The sequence below is a fragment of the Mustela erminea genome, chromosome 9 (genome assembly GCF_009829155.1).
Source record: "Mustela erminea isolate mMusErm1 chromosome 9, mMusErm1.Pri, whole genome shotgun sequence".
In the NCBI taxonomy this organism is placed as follows: Eukaryota; Metazoa; Chordata; class Mammalia; order Carnivora; family Mustelidae; genus Mustela; species Mustela erminea.
The window spans coordinates 79,447,012-79,468,180 of NC_045622.1; the positions used below are offsets into that span (position 1 = coordinate 79,447,012).

The 21,169-nt window shown below is 38.6% G+C and overlaps 1 long non-coding RNA gene across 1 annotated transcript in view; it reads right to left on the bottom strand.

Moving 5' to 3' along the window:
• LOC116598332 overlaps positions 1-19,905 on the bottom strand; it is a 37,322-nt gene extending 17,417 nt beyond the window's left edge. The window contains exons 1-2 of the long non-coding RNA XR_004289039.1: positions 19,785-19,905; positions 2,959-3,055 (exon numbers count right to left, since the gene is read on the bottom strand). This is a non-coding gene — a long non-coding RNA (uncharacterized LOC116598332). The remainder of the gene's footprint in view (positions 1-2,958; positions 3,056-19,784) is intronic.
• Positions 19,906-21,169: the final 1,264 nt, after the last annotated feature.

Sequence of the window (21,169 nt, forward strand, 5' to 3'; positions counted from 1 at the left end):
GCTCAGGAAAAGAAGATGTAGAATCTGCTATATTACTCCACTAGAAATTGAAATTAAAGAGAAAATTTTTGCTCAATTTGAAGCAATACTTTTTTCTAAGTGTGAGGAAAGTTTTTAAAAGAGCATTTTGTTTCCAAAGCAGAGTTCATTTGGGAATTTCTTTACGTAAAGAAAGGGTTGTTGGTTTTTTTTGTTTTTTTGCTTTTTTAAGATTTTATTTATTTATTTGACACAGAGAGAGAGAGAGAGAGAGACAGAGACAGGAAGAGAGGGAACACAAGCAGGGGGAATAGGAGAGGGAGAGGCAGGCTTCCTGCTGAGCAGGAAGGGCAATGTGGGGCTCAGTCCCAGGGTCCTGGGATCATGACCTGAGCTGAAGGCAGATGCTTAACAAATGAGCCACCCAGGCACCCCAAAGAAAGAGTTCTTAAAAGAGGAAGTCAGCAAGAGAGAAACATGGGAATATCTTTCCTCCTTCTTCCTAGAAAATACTTGCTGGGAAAGAGGAAAGCAGAAGAGGTCCAAAGTTAAGAGATCCAAACACCAGAGTGCCGTGGACACATTGTCTCAGGGCTGTGAATGAGATGTTGAGTAAGCAGCTAAGACCCTTCCTTTAAAGCCAAACAATGACGATAGGAAAATGAAGATCAAAAGAGAAAAAGAATTAAAGTGAGGAAATAATACAGCTAATGTCACTTTTGATGTGTGTGTAAAATATATATCAGGATGGTGGTAAAATTAAATAAGTCTATTTTCTTCCTTACACTTTTATGTATTTTATAATTTTTTTTTTAAAGATTTAGTTGTTTGTTTTAGAGAGAGAGTGTGAGCAGGTGGAGGGACAGAGGGAGAGAGATAATCTCAAGCCGACTCTATGCAGAGCACAGAGCCCAATGCAGGACTCAGTCCTGCAACCATGAGTTCATGACCTAAGCTGAAACCAAGAGTCAGACACTTAACAGACTGAGCTATTCAGGTGCCCCATCAATGTTGGTTTTATATATATATACACACATACATATAATAAATATATATAAATATATATACATGTACATATAAATATATACATACTTACCTATACGTATATATTTATACAAATAAAATACATGTGAACATATATATATAAATATATACGCATATATGTAATATCTATGAATATAAACATATATGCATCTTGGGTTTCTATTTGTCTTAAAATTTTTCTTTAAATCACTGTTTTAGATGAATGGATAATAAAGATGTGGTATATATACACAATGGAATACTATGCAGCCATCAAAAAATGAAATGTTGCCATTTGAGACAACGTGGATGAAACTAGAGGGTATTATGCTTAGCGAAATAAGTCAAAGAAAGACAATTATCCTATGATCTCCCTGATATGAGAAAATTAAGAGGCAACATGGGGGGTTTAGGGGGTAGGAAAAGAATAAATGAAACAAGGTGGGATTGGGAGGGAGACAAACCGTAAGAGACTCTTGATCTCACAAAACAAATTGAGGGCTGCCGGGGGTGGAGGGTAGGGATTGGGTGTTTGGGTTATGGACATTGGGGAGGGTATGTGCTGTGGTGAGTGCTGTGAAGTGTAAGCCTGGCGATTCACAGACCTGTACCCCTGGGGCTAATAATACATTATATGTTAATAAATCACTGTTTTGATCTTGACTCAAAGCTTAGTTTTGTCTGTCTTAACAGAAGATTAGGTAAATTGTTTAGCATAAATGGGATGGATATTCATACTTATATGACTCTGAGTTGAGTCTGAGCAAAAAATACTGTCACTTGATGTACAGAGAGATAAGATTCAGATCGACAAGTTAACAGACTTTGGATTCATTTGGATTTTTGTTTGAATCTTTGATTCACCACTTGCAATCTCTAGAAACTGGGAAATTTATTAAGCTATTTATCTCTGAAAGGCAAGTTCTTTACATCCAATTCAAGAAATATTATGGAGTACCTTCTTTACTAGCTTCTGAGACTACAGCTGTGGGCAGGACAGCTAGCCACTGCCCTCATGGAGTTCATAGTTTGTCTGGGGAGAGAGAGATTTACAAAGAAGATGATAAGCAAGCGGAGAATCCCCTCAAAAGATTTTTATTTGGGAAATTTCCATTATAAAGTGCTTAAGAGAATTTTGTAAAATAATTCATACAATGTCACCGGAACTGTGCCTAGTCATACACATTCAATACTTTAGAGTTCTAAGCTCCTCAGCTCCAAAGCAAGTAGGAAGTAGAAACCCCATACCTTCCGTGTCTGAAGAGTTGATGAGGGCTAGTTCTTACCTGCGTATTCTCCATGACAGTTCTGGTGCTTAGATTGGATTGGTAGATGACTGAATTGATCCCTTTTCAGGTTTAAATACAAAATAAACTATGTAACATGTAACTTTGTAGTACTGCCTGCTCTTCGTGGGCCAGAAACTGTCTCACCCACTTTTTACAATCCCACGGTGATCACCGCAATACTTAAGAAATTATGGGAAGTGTAGACCAAAGGGAAAACACTAAAATACTAGAAGAAATAGCTCTCTATCCACACTTCTCATCTGAAAATTATATCATCTCTAAAGGCCAGAATCCTTACTTTCAAATGGGTTTTGAAATTCTTCCCTCACAAAATAGTCAAATGAGATAATGTAAGCAAAAGTGTTCTGAAAACTTTAAGATACCAGGAACGCATACAAGAAGTTTTATTAAGATATTTTCATGGTTTAACCCCCTGAAGTTTGGCTTTACCTGGCCATCATTTCTCTGAGACTCCTCTCTTCAAAGTTACTCATAAACTTGGTCTTATTAGTTTCTCGAAGTTGATTACATTTGTGATGATGACTCATGCTGATTTGGATATAGAACCCAGGGTATATGTGTAAAAAGAGAAATAGAACAAACTATTTCTTTGGCATGTTCTTTCCCAGTAGAAAAGTCACATGGAAGCCAGTTTATCTGAAGGTACCTTAGTAGGCAAAGAACTAGATCTCTTGTAGTCAACTCCAGTGATCGGAATGTGTTTGACTCCAGGGTGTCTGCTTCCAAGATAAGGAGGCATCTGCCTGTGGAAAAAAAAAAAAAAAAATGGATGTTTATACTGTCTAATCAGGGCACTCATTTCTCTGGCTTGTGTCTGTCTGCTTCTCTCTTGTTGGCCAACATCCTTCTGAATGACACATTCTTTCCTTTGATAAGGTAATGCCTTCAATCAGGTTTCAGTCCTGTCTAACTGGCCTGGGCAGCAACTGTCTCTTATGTAACCCTGCTTTTCCCTGATCCATCAAACCTTAAGTCCTTGTTTTATGGCTTCACTCTCCATGGCCATCCTATTTCAATTTCTTTGTGTTCTTAGAGGGTCCCTCATTGTTATCTCATCTTTCACCAACAGTAATAGTCTTCTAATTCATCTCCAGATTTGATGGCACAGGTTAATTCCTGCCTTGCAAATGCCTACCTCCAACTATGGACCAGACTTATGTTCAGTCAGTTTAGGAATGTGGCTAAATCGCAATCAATCAGAGGCTTTTAAGATTTTCAGGGGCATTCTTATAGTAGGGGAGGATAGAATAGCAGTCACTACAATGTCATACAGAATGCTGCAGATATTTGCCAAATAGTTTACTGCATTTTGGGTTTCTGGATTGATATTTGTATGTACACATATATATAATGTGTATTATATAAACATACATATATATTTATATAATAAATGCAAAGTATATAATATACAAACTATATATTATGTATTATATCTATTATAATACATGTTACATTAGGTTATGTCACAATATATTACACATTGGTTTCTACCATTTCTAAACCTTGTCTTTCTACTATATATTTTTTTAAATATTTTAACACTTTCATTGCATTTGAAGACATTTTCTTTTTCTTTTTTTTTTTAAGATTTTTTTTTTTAAGATTTATCTAATTGACATACAGACATCACAAGTGGGCAGAGAGACAAACAAAGAGAGAGTGTGAAGCAGGCTCCCCACCAAGCAGAGAGCCTGATACGAGACTCGATCCCAGGACCCTGAGATCATGACCTGAGCTGAAGGCAGAGGCTTAACCCACTGAGCCACCCAGCGGCCCCACATCTGAGGACATTTTGAATAAGTATCTTGAGTTTGAAGCCTTGGCTAGGTAATCTTTTTGCACTAGAAATTAGAGTTTTCTATAACAACTCCATTGCCAGCTATGGGATTTATCAAAACTATAAATCCCTTCCACACTTTATTTGGTTGTTCATATCTAACAATATCATTTGCACTGAAACAAATCAAATATAAATATTTAATATACAGTACAAATCAATAGATTTTTCACAGAAGAAAACAACAAAAGACTAATTTTCTACACCATGTCCCCTGCTCATTAGATCTTCAGTAATATTCCTCAGGTTATTTCAAAGATAGTAACACTTATATACCATTACTTACCTTTTCTCAAATTTTTTGTCTGGCTTCTACAAAGTAGAAACAAGGATGCCTATAGTCAAAATTGTTTTTGTAAACTTTTGATGTTTATTTTGTCCTACATCTTACAAAAATGAATATATGGAGAGGAGGACAGATGTACAATGACAAATGTACATTTAAGTCATTAATGGTTATATGAATTTTGTTTATATGACTATTTGCTCATATGAGCATTATAAATGATAAGAGAAAATAATTCTGATTCTATGATCTCTTGAAATTCTTCTACCAAATTCATTTTCTTCAAGTATTGAGCTTTTGTTGCTAGCTGCCAAGAAATGTTTAGTCTCCTTATGAAAGCAGCAAAATGACTTCTCATCACCTCCCCAGCACAGTACCTTTTACATAATAGGTGCTCAATAAAGTCTGTGTAATTGACCTATTGTGTATTAGGTATTCAGCAACTAGAGTTGAATTGAATTGAACTGAAATGAATTGAACAGGCTTTTCTCAGACCCATAGCAACAACGAAACTAGAATATTTCACCACCATTGAGAAAACTGCTCACAAGATTACATTCTGGAATCCTGACAAATAAAATTTCAGCAACTCTTTATTTAAACACTTCTTAGACAAATTATGTGTTGCACTGTTACTAGGAGTTCTGGCAAGGATCTATCTACAAGTCATGTTGTTCCAAAGCAACTGTGTGTATTTGCCGGCAGTGTGTCATCGTGAAGTGGCTGTAAGGGACTCTGCAGTTAGTCTGGGCCTCTGGTTTCACCACAGACGGTGATTCAACAGTGACATTGGTTTGCAGAATCAGATGGGAGAATGTATGCTGAATCAGAATTTCAGAAAATAGTGTGGGTTGGTTTTTCCCTTCTGAAGCACAGAGAAAAATTGTTTTCTCCCTCTGTTACGGGATTTCTATAGTACCTCCCTTATCCAGCATTATATCAACTCTACTTGGCAGTTGTGCAAGTCTGTTTAATAAAAATGAGAGATCGCAGTCGTGTTCCTGGGAAACTTCTTCTTAAGCGACTTATTCAGTAAAATACATTTAAAAAATATTAATAATTGACTTTTTTAAAAAAGGATCTTATTTATTTATCTGAGAGAGAGAAAGTGCAGGGAGGAGGGGCAGAGAGGGAGAAGTAAGCTCCTGGCTGAGCAGGGAGCCCAATGTGGGGTTCTATCCCAGGACCTGAGATCATGATCTTAGCTGAAGACAGACACTAAACCCACTGAGCCACCCAGGCACCCAAGAATCAACTTTGATTAAAAAAAAAAAAAAAAAAAAAGGTAAGAATTTATGTGACTCAAAGATTTACCAAAATAAGACTATGCTCTAACTTTGTCGAGGTAGTATTTTTACTTCTTCCTGACTATGAACCTCTCTCCCTGAAGAGAACTGCCATTGAAAACCACCAGTTCTTGCTATCCACAGAGATCTGAGCTTCATCAGTAAGGCCACAGAACTCACTAGACACCACCCCATGCTTCTATCAGGCACACGGAGGCCATGGAAACAGTACCATCTCAGCAGTTTTTCATTCCCAACCCAGTGCATCCTTCCCCAACTTTGCAGAACACTCAAGCCTTGAAGTGTCAAAAGACCCTGGAATGTCATTGATGAAACCTCCATGGAGGGAGTACAATCAACTAAGACACCCAAGGCACACATGCTTCATCTTTAGTCACCAATGACTATTAGGGACGGAGGTTGTGGGGGTCTAGGACCTACCAGGTCCAGGAAAAATCACCCTAGAAGAACTTCTTTAAGAAAAATGGCTTACATCAAAAGAAATGAAATCTTGCCATTTGCGACAACATGGATGGAACTAGAGCGTATCATGCTTAGCGAAATAAGTCAAGCAGAGAAAGACAACTATCATATGATCTCCCTGATTTGAGGAAGTGGTGATGCAACATTGGGGCTTAAGTGGGTAGGAGAAGAATCAATGAAACAAGATGGGATTGGGAGGGAGACAAACCATAAGTGACTCTTTTTTTTTTTTTTTTTTTTTTTTTTAAGTGACTCTTAATCTCACAAAACAAACTGAGGGTTGCTGGGGGGAGGGGGTTGGGAGAAGGGGGGTAGGGTTATGGACATTGGGGAGGGTATGTGCTTTGGTGAGTGCTGTGAAGTGTGTAAACCTGGTGATTCACAGACCTGTACCCCTGGGGATAAAATATATGTTTATAAAAAATAAAAAATTTTTTAAAAATGGCTTAAAGCAAAACAAATCAAATAATTTCACCACTAAGAAAAATGTAAGAAAGAAAGTCTAACTGGGTTTGCTATAGAAAAAACAAAAGCCTTGATGAGGAGACAACCTTCCCTTTTTTGGTTAGAGTAATAATAGGGACTTTGTCCAAGGAAGAAAAGATGTGGTGGTCTCTTCTGTCCCATGCATAAGTTTAACCCATTGGATATAGGTTAACCAATATTCCAAAGATTACCAATGATGTAATAGATAAACCACCAAAAACTCGTTATCCATAAAAGAAAAAAAATAAAATTTGATTTCTACCAGTTCCACAAAAATTGGATTAAAGATCTTAGTATCAAAAGTGAACATATTAGTGGGAAATATGGGTATATTTATTTCTGACCTTAAGAGAGAGAAGGATTTCTTAAAACACAAAATGTGCTAACATGTATGAAATAAAAGGATGAATTTAACTGTCTTAAAATCAAGACCACTTTGCTAATGAGAAGACACATTAAGGAAAATGAAAATTCGTCTTATAAACTGGAAGATATTTTTAATATGTAAATCATAAGAAAAACACACATAACATAATAACAAATGGTCAAATGCACAAACAAGCACTTGAAGATAAAGGAAATATATTGCCAATATACATAAGAAGAAAGATTTAGTTTCATGAGATATCTGGAAAATACAAATTGCAACTTAAACAAAATGATAAAAAATGAAAATGTTGAGTCAAGATGGCGGAAAAGTAGCCGGCTGAGACTGCTTCAGCTAGCCGGAGATCAGCTAGATAGCTTATCTAAAGATTGCAAACACCTGAAAATCCATCGGCAGATCGAAGAGAAGAAGAACAGCAATTCTGGAAACAAAAAAACAACCACTTTCTGAAAGGTAGGACCGGCGGAGAAGTGAATCCAAAGCGACGGGAAGATAGACCCCGGGGGGAGGGGCCGGCTCCCGGCAAGCGGCGGAGCAACGGCGCACAAAATCAGGACTTTTAAAAGTCTGTTCCGCTGAGGGACATCGCTCCAGAGGCTAAACCGGGGCGAAGCCCACACGGGTTCAGCGTGGCCTCAGGTCCCGCAGGGTCACAGAAGGATCAGGGGTGTCTGAGTGTCGCAGACCTTGCGGGTATTGGAACGGGAAAGCCGGCTACAGAGACAGAGCCGACAGTAAGCTCACAGCTCGGTGTTACCTTGAACCGGTCGCAGGCTCGGTGAGCTCGGAGCGCGGCCGGAGGTCAGGCAGACGGGAGTAACTGGGCGCTGTTCTCTGAGGGCGCACTGAGGAGTGCGGCCCTGGGCTCTCGGCTCCTCCGGGCCGGAGACCAGGAGGCCGCCATTTGTATTCCCGTCCTCCGGAACTCTACGGAAAGCGCTCAGGGAACAAAAGCTCCTGAAAGCAAACCCGAGCGGATTACTCACCCCGGCCCCGGGTAAGGGCAGTGTAATTCCGCCTGGGGCAAAGACACTTGAGAATCACTACAACAGGCCCCTCCCCCAGAAGATCAACAAGAAATCCAGCCGAGACCAAGTTCACCTACGAAGGAGTGCGGTTTCAATACCAAGGAGAGCAGCAGAATTCCAGAGGAGGAGAAAGCCAAGCACGGAACTCATGGCTTTTTCCCTGTGATTTTTTTTTAGTCTTGCAGTTAATTTAATTTTTTTTCTTTTTCATTTTTTGTTGTTTTTTTTTTTTTTTCTCGCCTTCGGGTAAAATTTTTTTTTTTTTAACTGTTACCTTTTTCTTTTTTAACGATTTTTTACTAGTTTAATATATATATTTTTTCTTTTTTACATTTTTCTTAGGTGTTTTCCTTTTTTTTTTTTTAATTCTTTTCTTTTTTCTTTTTTTTTTTTTTTTCTTTTTTCTTTTTTTTTCTTTCTTCCTTTTTGAACCTCTTTTTATCCCCTTTCTCCCCCCTCACGATTTTGGATCTCTTCTAATTTGGTTAAAGCATTTTTTCCTGGGGTTGTTGCCACCCTTTTAGTATTTTACTTGCCCCTTCATATACTCTTATCTGGACAAAATGACAAGACGGAAAAATTCAACACAAAAAAAAGAACAAGAGGCAGTACCGAAGGCTAGGGACCTAATCAATACAGACATTGGTAATATGTCAGATCTAGAGTTCAGAATGACAATTCTCAAGGTTCTAGCCGGGCTCGAAAAAGGCATGGAAGATATTAGAGAAACCCTTTCGAGAGATATAAAAGCCCTTTCTGGAGAAATAAAAGAACTAAAATCTAACCAAGTTGAAATAAAAAAAGCTATTAATGAAGTGCAATCAAAAATGGAGGCTCTCACTGCTAGGATAAATGAGGCAGAAGAAAGAATTAGTGATATAGAAGACCAAATGACAGAGAATAAAGAAGCTGAGCAAAAGAGGGACAAACAGCTACTGGACCATGAGGGGAGAATTCGAGAGATAAGTGACACCATAAGACGAAACAACATTAGAATAATTGGGATTCCAGAAGAAGAAGAAAGAGAGAGGGGAGCAGAAGGTATACTGGAGAGAATTATTGGGGAGAATTTCCCCAATATGGCAAAGGGAACGAGCATCAAAATTCAGGAGGTTCAGAGAACGCCCCTCAAAATCAATAGGAATAGGCCCACACCCCGTCACCTAATAGTAAAATTTACAAGTCTCAGTGACAAAGAGAAAATCCTGAAAGCAGCCCGGGAAAAGAAGTCTGTAACATACAATGGTAAAAATATTAGATTGGCAGCTGACTTATCCACAGAGACCTGGCAGGCCAGAAAGAGCTGGCATGATATTTTCAGAGCACTAAACGAGAAAAACATGCAGCCAAGAATACTCTATCCAGCTAGGCTATCATTGAAAGTAGAAGGAGAGATTAAAAGCTTCCAGGACAAACAAAAACTGAAAGAATTTGCAAATACCAAACCAGCTCTACAGGAAATATTGAAAGGGGTCCTCTAAGCAAAGAGAGAGCCTACAAGTGGTAGGTAGATCAGAAAGGAACAGAGACCATATACAGTAACAGTCAACTAACAGGCAATACAATGGCACTAAATTCATATCTCTCAATAGTTACCCTGAATGTTAATGGGCTAAATGCCCCTGTCAAAAGACACAGGGTATCAGAATGGATCAAAAAACAAAACCCATCTATATGTTGCCTCCAAGAAACTCATTTTAAGCCCGAAGACACCTCCAGATTTAAAGTGAGGGGGTGGAAAAGAATTTACCATGCTAATGGACATCAGAAGAAAGCAGGAGTGGCAATCCTTATATCAGATCAATTAGATTTTAAGCCAAAGACTATAATAAGAGATGAGGAAGGACACTATATCATACTCAAAGGGTCTGTCCAACAAGAAGATTTAACAATTTTAAATATCTATGCTCCCAACGTGGGAGCAGCCAACTATATAAACCAATTAATAACAAAATCAAAGAAACACATCAACAATAATACAATAATAGTAGGGGACTTTAACACTCCCCTCACTGAAATGGACAGATCATCCAAGCAAAAGATCAGCAAGGAAATAAAGGCCTTAAACGACACACTGGACCAGATGGACATCACAGATATATTCAGAATATTCCATCCCAAAGCAACAGAATACACATTCTTCTCTAGTGCACATGGAACATTCTCCAGAATAGATCACATCCTCGGTCCTAAATCAGGACTCAACCGGTATCAAAAGATTGGGATCATTCCCTGCATATTTTCAGACCACAATGCTCTAAAGCTAGAACTCAACCACAAAAGGAAGTTTGGAAAGAACCCAAATACATGGAGACTAAACAGCATCCTTCTAAAGAATGAATGGGTCAACCGGGAAATTAAAGAAGAATTGAAAAAAATCATGGAAACAAATGATAATGAAAATACAACGGTTCAAAATCTGTGGGACACAACAAAGGCAGTCCTGAGAGGAAAATATATAGCGGTACAAGCCTTTCTCAAGAAACAAGAAAGGTCTCAGGTACACAACCTAACCCTACACCTAAAGGAGCTGGAGAAAGAACAAGAAAGAAACCCTAAGCCCAGCAGGAGAAGAGAAATCATAAAGATCAGAGCAGAAATCAATGAAATAGAAACCAAAAAAACAATAGAACAAATCAACGAAACTAGGAGCTGGTTCTTTGAAAGAATTAATAAAATTGATAAACCCCTGGCCCGACTTATCAAAAAGAAAAGAGAAAGGACCCAAATAAATAAAATCATGAATGAAAGAGGAGAGATCACAACTAACACCAAAGAAATACAAACTATTATAAGAACATACTATGAGCAACTCTACGCCAATAAATTTGACAATCTGGAAGAAATGGATGCATTCCTAGAAACATATAAACTACCACAACTGAACCAGGAAGAAATAGAAAGCCTGAACAGACCCATAACCAGTAAGGAGATTGAAACAGTCATTAAAAATCTCCAAACAAACAAAAGCCCAGGGCCAGACGGCTTCCCGGGGGAATTCTACCAAACATTTAAAGAAGAACTAATTCCTATTCTCCTGAAACTGTTCCAAAAAATAGAAATGGAAGGAAAACTTCCAAACTCATTTTATGAGGCCAGCATCACCTTGATCCTAAAACCAGACAAGGATCCCACCAAAAAAGAGAACTATAGACCGATATCCTTGATGAACACAGATGCGAAAATACTCAACAAAATACTAGCCAATAGAATTCAACAGTACATTAAAAAGATTATTCACCACGACCAAGTGGGATTTATTCCAGGGCTGCAAGGTTGGTTCAACATCCGCAAATCAGTCAATGTGATACAACACATCAATAAAAGAAAGAACAAGAACCATATGATACTCTCAATAGATGCTGAAAAAGCATTTGACAAAGTACAGCATCCCTTCCTGATCAAAACTCTTCAAAGTGTAGGGATAGAGGGCACATACCTCAATATCATCAAAGCCATCTATGAAAAACCCACCGCAAATATCATTCTCAATGGAGAAAAACTGAAAGCTTTTCCGCTAAGGTCAGGAACACGGCAGGGATGTCCATTATCACCACTGCTATTCAACATAGTACTAGAGGTCCTAGCCTCAGCAATCAGACAACAAAAGGAAATTAAAGGCATCCAAATCGGCAAAGAAGAAGTCAAATTATCACTCTTCGCAGATGATATGATACTATATGTGGAAAACCCAAAAGACTCCACTCCAAAACTGCTAGAACTTATACAAGAATTCAGTAAAGTGTCAGGATATAAAATCAATGCACAGAAATCAGTTGCATTTCTCTACACCAACAGCAAGACAGAAGAAAGAGAAATTAAGGAGTCAATCCCATTTACAATTGCACCCAAAACCATAAGATACCTAGGAATAAACCTAACCAAAGAGACACAGAATCTATTCTCAGAAAACTATAAAGTACTCATGAAAGAAATTGAGGAAGACACAAAGAAATGGAAAAATGTTCCATGCTCCTGGATTGGAAGAATAAATATTGTGAAAATGTCTATGCTACCTAAAGCAATCTACACATTTAATGCAATTCCTATCAAAGTACCATCCATCTTTTTCAAAGAAATGGAACAAATAATGCTAAAATTTATATGGAACCAGAAAAGACCTCGAATAGCCAAAGGGATATTGAAAAAGAAAGCCAACGTTGGTGGCATCACAATTCCGGATTTCAAGCTCTATTACAAAGCTGTCGTCATCAAGACAGCATGGTATAGGCACAAAAACAGACACATAGATCAATGGAACAGAATAGAGAGCCCAGAAATAGACCCTCAACTCTATGGTCAACTAATCTTCGACAAAGCAGGAAAGAATGTCCAATGGCAAAAAGACAGCCTCTTCAATAAATGGTGCTGGGAAAATTGGACAGCCACATGCAGAAAAATGAAATTGGACCATTTCCTTACACCACACACAAAAATAGACTCAAAATGGATGAAGGACCTCAATGTGCGAAAGGAATCCATCAAAATCCTTGAGGAGAACACAGGCAGCAACCTCTTTGACCTCAACCGCAGCAACATCTTCCTAGGAACAACGCAAAAGGCAAGGGAAGCAAGGGCAAAAATGAACTATTGGGATTTCATCAAGATCAAAAGCTTTTGCACAGCAAAGGAAACAGTTAACAAAATCAAAAGACAACTGTCAGAATGGGAGAAGATATTTGCAAATGACATATCAGATAAAGGACTAGTGTCCAGAATCTATAAAGAACTTAGCAAACTCAACACCCAAAGAACAAATAATCCAATCAAGAAATGGGCAGAGGACATGAACAGACATTTCTGCAAAGAAGACATCCAGATGGCCAACAGACACATGAAAAAGTGCTCCATATCACTCGGCATCAGGGAAATACAAATCAAAACCACAATGAGATATCACCTCACACCAGTCAGAATGGCTAAAATAAACAAGTCAGGAAATGACAGATGCTGGCGAGGATGCGGAGAAAGGGGAACCCTCCTACACTGTTGGTGGGAATGCAAGCTGGTGCAGCCACTCTGGAAAACAGCATGGAGGTTCCTCAAAATGTTGAAAATAGAACTGCCCTATGACCCAGCAATTGCACTATTGGGTATTTACCCTAAGGATACAAACGTAGTGATCCAAAGGGGCACATGCACCCGAATGTTTATAGCAGCAATGTCCACAATAGCCAAACTATGGAAAGAACCTAGATGTCCATCAACAGATGAATGGATCAAGAAGATGTGGTATATATACACAATGGAATACTATGCAGCCATCAAAAGAAATGAAATCTTGCCATTTGCGACAACATGGATGGAACTAGAGCGTATCATGCTTAGCGAAATAAGTCAAGCAGAGAAAGACAACTATCATATGATCTCCCTGATATGAGGAAGTGGTGATGCAACATGGGGGCTTAAGTGGGTAGGAGAAGAATAAATGAAACAAGATGGGATTGGGAGGGAGACAAACCATAAGTGACTTTTAATCTCACAAAACAAACTGAGGGTTGCTGGGGGGAGGGGGTTTGGGAGAAGGGGGTGGGATTATGGACATTGGGGAGGGTATGTGCTTTGGTGAGTGCTGTGAAGTGTGTAAACCTGGTGATTCACAGACCTGTACCCCTGGGGATAGAGTATTATGCCTCCATCAGAAAGGATGAATACCCAACTTTTGTAGCAACATGGACGGGACTGGAAGAGATTATGCTGAGTGAAATAAGTCAAGCAGAGAGAGTCAATTATCATATGGTTTCACTTATTTGTGGAGCATAACAAATAGCATGGAGGACATGGGGACTTAGAGTGGAGAAGGGAGTTGGGGGAAATTGGAAGGGGAGGTGAACCATGAGAGACTATGGACTCTGAAAAACAATCTGAGGGTTTTGAAGGGAGGGGGGGTGGGAGGTTGGGGTACCAGGTGGTGGGTATTATAGAGGGCACGGATTGCATGGAGCACGGGGTGTGGTGCAAAAATAATGAATACTGTTATGCTGGAAATAAAAAAAAAAAAAAAAAAAAAAAAGAAAACTAATTTAAATGAAAAAAAAAAAAAAAAAAAAAAAAAAAAAAAATGAAAATGTTAAACATTGACCAATTGTTGAGAAAAATTTAGATGAATAGGATTGAGAGGTAAAGATTAACTTTCAAAGACCAATCAGCTACACACTGATCTCCCAGTTGTGGAGCTGGCCTCCTGCAAAGCACCATGGAAACCAGCATTGGACAAATACTTAAGGTGACATCAATTCTAGTTAACCCCAAGGCTTAGACTACAGCACCCTGATTATGCCCCATGAAGGACTGGTGATTCTGAAAACATGAATACTCATGTCAGGCAGCAAATTCTGCCATTCACTCACATCATCCTACATCTACAGGGGATAGATGGGGAACTTAACCTCCTGATCACTGCAGGAGAGAGGTTGATGGTACAATCAATGAAGAAGACTCAACCAGTAAGACAGGGCTGGACTAAAAGTTCTGCTATGTCACTTTGCTATTTTACTTTGGACTCTCATCACATTGGGAGAGGGGCAGATTAACATCAACTGTAGAAATTAAATTCCTACAACCCAAGAACCAGAATCTTCTGTGGTCTGACATCAGCTATGCTAGATTACTGTGACTTACCCCATATGGAGTGGCCAAAGTGGACTTTGCAAGTCAAATTCTGGTTCTCATATTGAGTGGTGAATCCTTAAGAGATTGCTGTACAAATAAGTAACTATGAACAATAAGCAAACAACTAAACAAGTTCATGAGTCAGTGATGAGGGTGCTTCATGGCCAAAGACGATGATTAACTCAATGCTGTGCTCCTAGGTGCAGCACAAAAGGAAAATTGACTTTATATACTTTTAACTTAGTGGTTCATATAACTCATCTAAAATTCTAATAATAATTTGTGATGTATCTACTTTTTAGAAAATTATTTATTTATTTATTTGACAGAGAGGGACACAGCAAGATAGGGAACACAAGTAGGGGAGTAAGAGAGGGAGAAACAACCCCCCTGCTGAGCAGGGAGACTGATGTGGGGCTCAATCCCAGGACCTCTAGACCATGACCTGAGGGGAAGGCAGATGCCCAACCAACTGAGCCACCCAGATACCCCATGTAGCTACTTTTATATCCATATTTTACACAAAATAACAGACTCATAGAGGATAAGTGAACAGTCCAACATCTAATAATGGCCCAGCATCTAATAGAAATTAAATATCAGATTTGGATGTAACTCTGATTATGTGTTGGTTCGACTAAGCTGCAGTGACACTAACTCCCAACTTTAGGTGGCTTAACACAATAGATATTCACTTCTCGTACACATGAGGGTCTCAGGTTCATCATTTGAGTCACTGGAGTAGCTATCCTGTATGTGGTCATCCCGTGGCCTAAACTCCTTCCCCCTGTGGCTCCATAACCCTCTAGATCCTTACCATTACATGTGGGAAAGAACATGAAAGAACACACTAGGGAGATGTACAGGCCAGGTTTAGAGTGATAGTCATTACCCACTGAAGTTGCATTACAGAAAGTGTCACATGAGCACACTTAACTGTGGGGGAGGCTGGCCAATGTGGGAAGAGTAAATTTGAATGGACAGCCAGTGACTTCCACCACAGTGTCCAAATCTCATGGTCTTCCCAACATATTATAAGTTGTTTCCTGTAAAGATAAATGCTGAAGATCAAAAATGACTTTGGACAATCACTTGATAATGGCAGGCCATGAGCAACAAGTTCTGTGATGTTTGGGAGCATGTGCTCCCTGGGGACCGAGTTTGCTAGAGAATAGAAAACATAACCTAAGAAAAGCTGTGAGGTGCTTCCTTATTATGCTTGAATCCATGGATGCCCACTAACCAGCTACATTATGCAGAGAACTAGTCACCCTGGAATTAGTAACTTGTAGAAGAAACTACACTGATGTGGTATGTGTGTGAGCATTGCAATGAATAGAGGGAGATAATGAGAAACAGAAATAATCATAACATTGAAAATCAGTATATGTTGATTGTCATCTAAGACCACCTTTCCTGGGAATTGCTTCACCAAATATAGAATTTTTCTTTTCTTTTCTTTTCTTTTCTTTTCTTTTCTTTTTTTTTTTTTTTTTTTTTTTTTTTTTTTAGTTTTGGCCAGATAGTCAATTAGAGTCTAATGCATTCAAGAATTATCAATATTAAATAAGTTCTTAAAAATTAAGACTTCTAAAAAGAGAAGGCTTCTCAAACAATTTCTGCAACCTAAGTTGCTGGGAGACAGTAGCAGATATTGTCCAGCTAAGCATGTACATGTCCTACCTAACCCCATGAGTTATCTGCTTTCTTACTGTTCTAAATAATAATAGTAACCATTTGTTAAGCAAAAACTGTATGCTAAGAGCTTTATATACACTGCACCATTTAACCACAATGATGTCATCTGGTAGTATTAGGATTCGTAATTTTCAGATGCAGACACTGAATTTAGAAAGGTTAACTGCCTGAAATCACAGAGTTAGGAAGAAGTACATCAGGATTATAATGCAGATGTCTCTCATTCCAGCCCCCCTTTATTCCTCCCCACCATGATAAGCAGCCAAAAGTCTAGCTCTGAGTCTGTAATGTTATCCACAGTGTATTGGAAAGAATAACAGTTTCCTTATCTTGATGCAAGTTTTTCTACTGGGAAGGCTAAGCTGGTACTATATATGGTGAGTATAGATAATATCCTTGCATTTTGTATCTCAAGATTGTTCTAATTATCTACCCAGTTCTGGCCCACCCAAGAAACAGGGTCCCTGACAGCTGAATTGAAAATAGAAAAGACTGAGATATTCTCTTGGTTTAGTCCTTATGGAAACAGCCATTTATCCCTAGGCTCCATCAGTTTAGAATTTTAAGTGTATTTTTCTCAACATGGGACTTGAACTCACTGACCCTGAGATCCAGACCTGGGCTGGGATCAAGAATCAAACACTCGGAGCGCCTGGGTGGCCCAGTGGGCTAAGCCTCTGCCTTCAGCTCTCAGGTCATGATCTTGGGGTCCTGGGATGGAGCCCTGCTTCGGGCTCCCTGCTTGGCGGGGAGCCTGCTACCTCTACCCCCCTGCCTCCCCTGCCTGCCTCTCTGCCTACTTGTGATCTCTCTCTCTCTGTGTCAAATAAATAAATTATTTAAAAAAAAAAAAAAAGAATCAGACACTCAACCAACTGAACCACCTAGGCACCCCTAAGAGTATGTGCTTCTAATAATACAGGATATTTTCGATGACACTCAAGTTATATCCTTCAGGATGAATAATTTCCTTAGTAGCATGGCTGCTCTTGACAGGAAATCCGTTTTACATATACTGTGTAATATGAAATTGAATGGATTGTTCTCATTTCCTTAGAATTGACTAAGTGCTGATGGTGAAAACGTGACATTTTTAAATGAATGAAAATTGTCATATGGTTTCACTTACTTGTGGAGCATAACAAATTCATGGAGGACATTGAGAGAAGGAGAGGAGAAGTGAGTTGGGGGAAATCAGAGGGGTAGACAAACCATGAGAGACTGTGGACTCTGAGAAGCAGACTGAGGGTTTTGGAGGTTAAGGAGGTGGAGGTTGGGCAAGCCTTGTGGTGGGTATTAAGGAGGGCACGTGTTGCATGGAGCACTAGGTGCAGTGCATAAACAATGAATTTTGGAACACACACACACAAAATTAAATTAAATTAGATTTTTTAAAAAAGGAAAGAAAAACAAAGTAGAGCCAGACTCTAAGACTTACTTAGAAGCAATAGACCTGGCTCCTCCAAACCCAGCCATGTCTCAGCTACATGAATTCATCTTCCTCTCCCCATTCCCTCCAACCTCCAGCCCAAATAAAGAAAATGTTAGAGCAGAGGTGCGTGGGAGTAAGGAGTCATTGAGCTGGGAGACGGTGCCCCTTAACTTCACCCCAAACCAAATCATAAGGGCACTTGGGGAACCACATTAGAACTTGGGGGTACCTACAGCAGTATGAAATTGTCATCTCATCCCTCAGTTGGACTTTCTTAAGGAATACACATGCAAATCTACCTACTTCAGCATGGGAAAGGGACTAAGGAAAGATGGCAGCAAGCAGATAGGCACATCGATGGTGAGAATTCCAAAGGCGTGTGAAAATAGCAAGGTTACTTGGACATTACAAAAGTAGTTAAATGGAAATACCCTTGCTGGTAACACATATGTCGAAGAAGGCTGGGCACTCACTAAATACCAAGAGCATCAAGAAGCTGTGGGATAAACTGCCAGGAGCACAAATTGAATTATTTCAAGAAAGTTAAACTAGAAATAATCTCATATTAGAGAACTATGCAATAAGGAAATCTCCAAGGCCCTCTCACATCCCAGAATAGAGAGCCAACATTGAATGTTTGCATCAGCAGCCAGCTGGTCTTAGCCAGAGACTCAGAGACTGCCAAGAGACATGAAGAATTGAAGTGACCTGCTAAGTTAGACACTTGTCCTAGTCCACCTTCTTCCATACTAGAGAGACCAAGAAAAGGAAGACAGAAAAGTGAAAGACCTTTGCCCCGAGTCAATCTGAAGTTGGATGCAAAAGAGCAGGACAAAAGCAACAAATTGGTTATGACACTGAGTCCTTAAATTCAACTAGATTGGATTGCCCTTCTTTGTGTTTAAAGTTTGCTGGAAACCTCTCAGATCTGTCTAGAGTAGTTTAGATTATTAACATAATAGTTGTCATTAGGTTATTTGCAAATGGTCACTCCCTTCCCCTTGACTTCCGCCATAGGCTGGAGGAGAATTACATGAATCCTGCCCATTCATTAGGTCATGGCTATGGCGCTTGCTTTGGTATATGGGAAATGGGATATTGGCAGACTTGGTATAAGCAAGAACTTAAACAGCGCTCATGTGGAGGCTAGCCCCTTTTCAGTCCTGCCTTTCACCATGAGAAGAACATGCCTCAGTTGGTCACTGGTCCGAAAAGGGTGGAAGACGCATGAAGAGGACATGAACACAACTCAGGAGCTACAGCAAACCCTGTCTTGTACAGCTGGAGCCCAGCCAACTGATGCAATGTAAAAAATAATTGGATAGATATGAGTTAATTTAGCCATTCTACAGTATTGATAAGCATTAGGTTTTTTTCTTTTCATTTTTTTTAAATTCAGAATTTGCTTCAATGAACACATCTTTCCATATATCGTTGTGCATATGAGGGATTATTTCTATAAGCTAGAGAACTGGCAGAGGAATTTCTGCTCAAAGGTATTGCACACTAAGACTTTGTTATACATTGCCAAAATTACCTGGAAAGCTGTTATAACTATTCATATCATCACTATTGACATGCCCTCCCACTGGCATGTCAATAGAGGACCTATTTTTCCATGCCCTCCTAAGGACAGGTCTTAACAATCTTTTCCAATTTTACCATACCGGGGGTGGTGGTGGGGAATCTCATTGTTTCAATATCATCGGTTGAAAATAACAAAGCATTACTACGTGTGCACACATGGTAGGGTTTCTACAACATAAGTGAAAGATCAAGTTGCAAAACAATATGTGATATGATCTCATTTCTTCTATATACATGCCTCATGTATAAAGTATAAATGTGTGCACATGTACGTGTGCATGTGTGGGCATATCTTTATGTAAGTCCATATAGACACTTAAATATGGAAAAACCTTTTCCAAACTCTTACCATGATTTTCTTTTACAAAGTGGTTTGAGGACAAGGGAATAAAGAGAAAACTTGAATCTGTGCACTTCATTAGTTCCACGTTGTTTAAAATTTTATGATCATGTAAGATTTTATAACAGAAGAGGGGCACCTGGGTGGCTCAATGGTTAAGCCTCTGCCTTCAGCTCAGGTCATGATCTCAGGGTCCTGGGATTGAGCCCTGCATTGGGCTCTCTGCTCAGCAGAGAGCCCGCTTCCCCCTCGGTCTCTGCCTCCCTCTCTTCCTACTTGTGATCTCTGCTTGTCAAATAAATTAATTAAATTTTAAAAATTTTATAACAGAAGAAATGATACAGATAAAAGTGTTTCTTTGACTATAAAACAAAAATCTTCATTTTCCCGAATTATGCAACTATAATCTCCATTTAATGATTTCTTTTTTTTTCATCTTCACTGAGAAATAAGTTAGCTGAGTTAGGTGATATGTCACAATTCTTGTATGCTTGACATTTACATTAATATTATTCAACTTAGTAATATATCAAATATAGTAAGTTAAAATTTTTTTATTTTATTTTAAATTTTAATTACATTATTTATTTAATTGAATTTATTTATTTAAACTTAAATTTAGTTATTTTAAGCTTTTATTTTAAATAATATTTTCATTTTATGTAAAATTATATATTGATAAGACAGTCAGTAGTAATAATCCTCTTACTAATTACAGAGGGACAAAATTTTTAAAATCTTGATTTTTTTAATCAAGTGATTAATTAGTGATAAGTTATTTAGTGATTAGTTGTGATATTAATTAATTAGTGATTGATTTTTTTAGTTTTTAAGAAAATTTAAAAATTTTTCATTTCAATTTTAATTAATTAATTAATTAGTGATAAATATATCACTAAACTAGGCACATGGGAGTAACAAAGTAGTACTAACATACTCTAAAACAAATAAGTCCAGGGATGCCTGGGTGGTTCAGTCAGTTAAGCATCTGCCTTCAGCTCAGGTCATGATCCTGGGGTCCTGGGATCCAGCTCTGAGTTGGGCTCCCTGCTTAGCAGGAAGCCTGTGTCTCACTCTCCCTCTGCCACTATCCCCAATCATGTGCTCACTCTCTCTCTCTCTCTCTCTCTCTCTCTCAAATAAATAAATAAATAAAATCTTTTTTTAAAATGAGTCCAGATTTCCACTTGTATTTCAGGAGGTTTTCAGTCTCAGAGCTCTGTGTTTATACTTTTTTTTTTTTTTTGAAGCTGTTAATGGACCAAATTAATCCTCTAGTTAAAATAATTTCTCCTTTGAGATGTTTTTATAACTCTAATTTATCTACCTAAAAGCATCTCAAAATTGAAATTTACTCATATATTTGCAAATCAAGTACACATGTCTGGATGAAG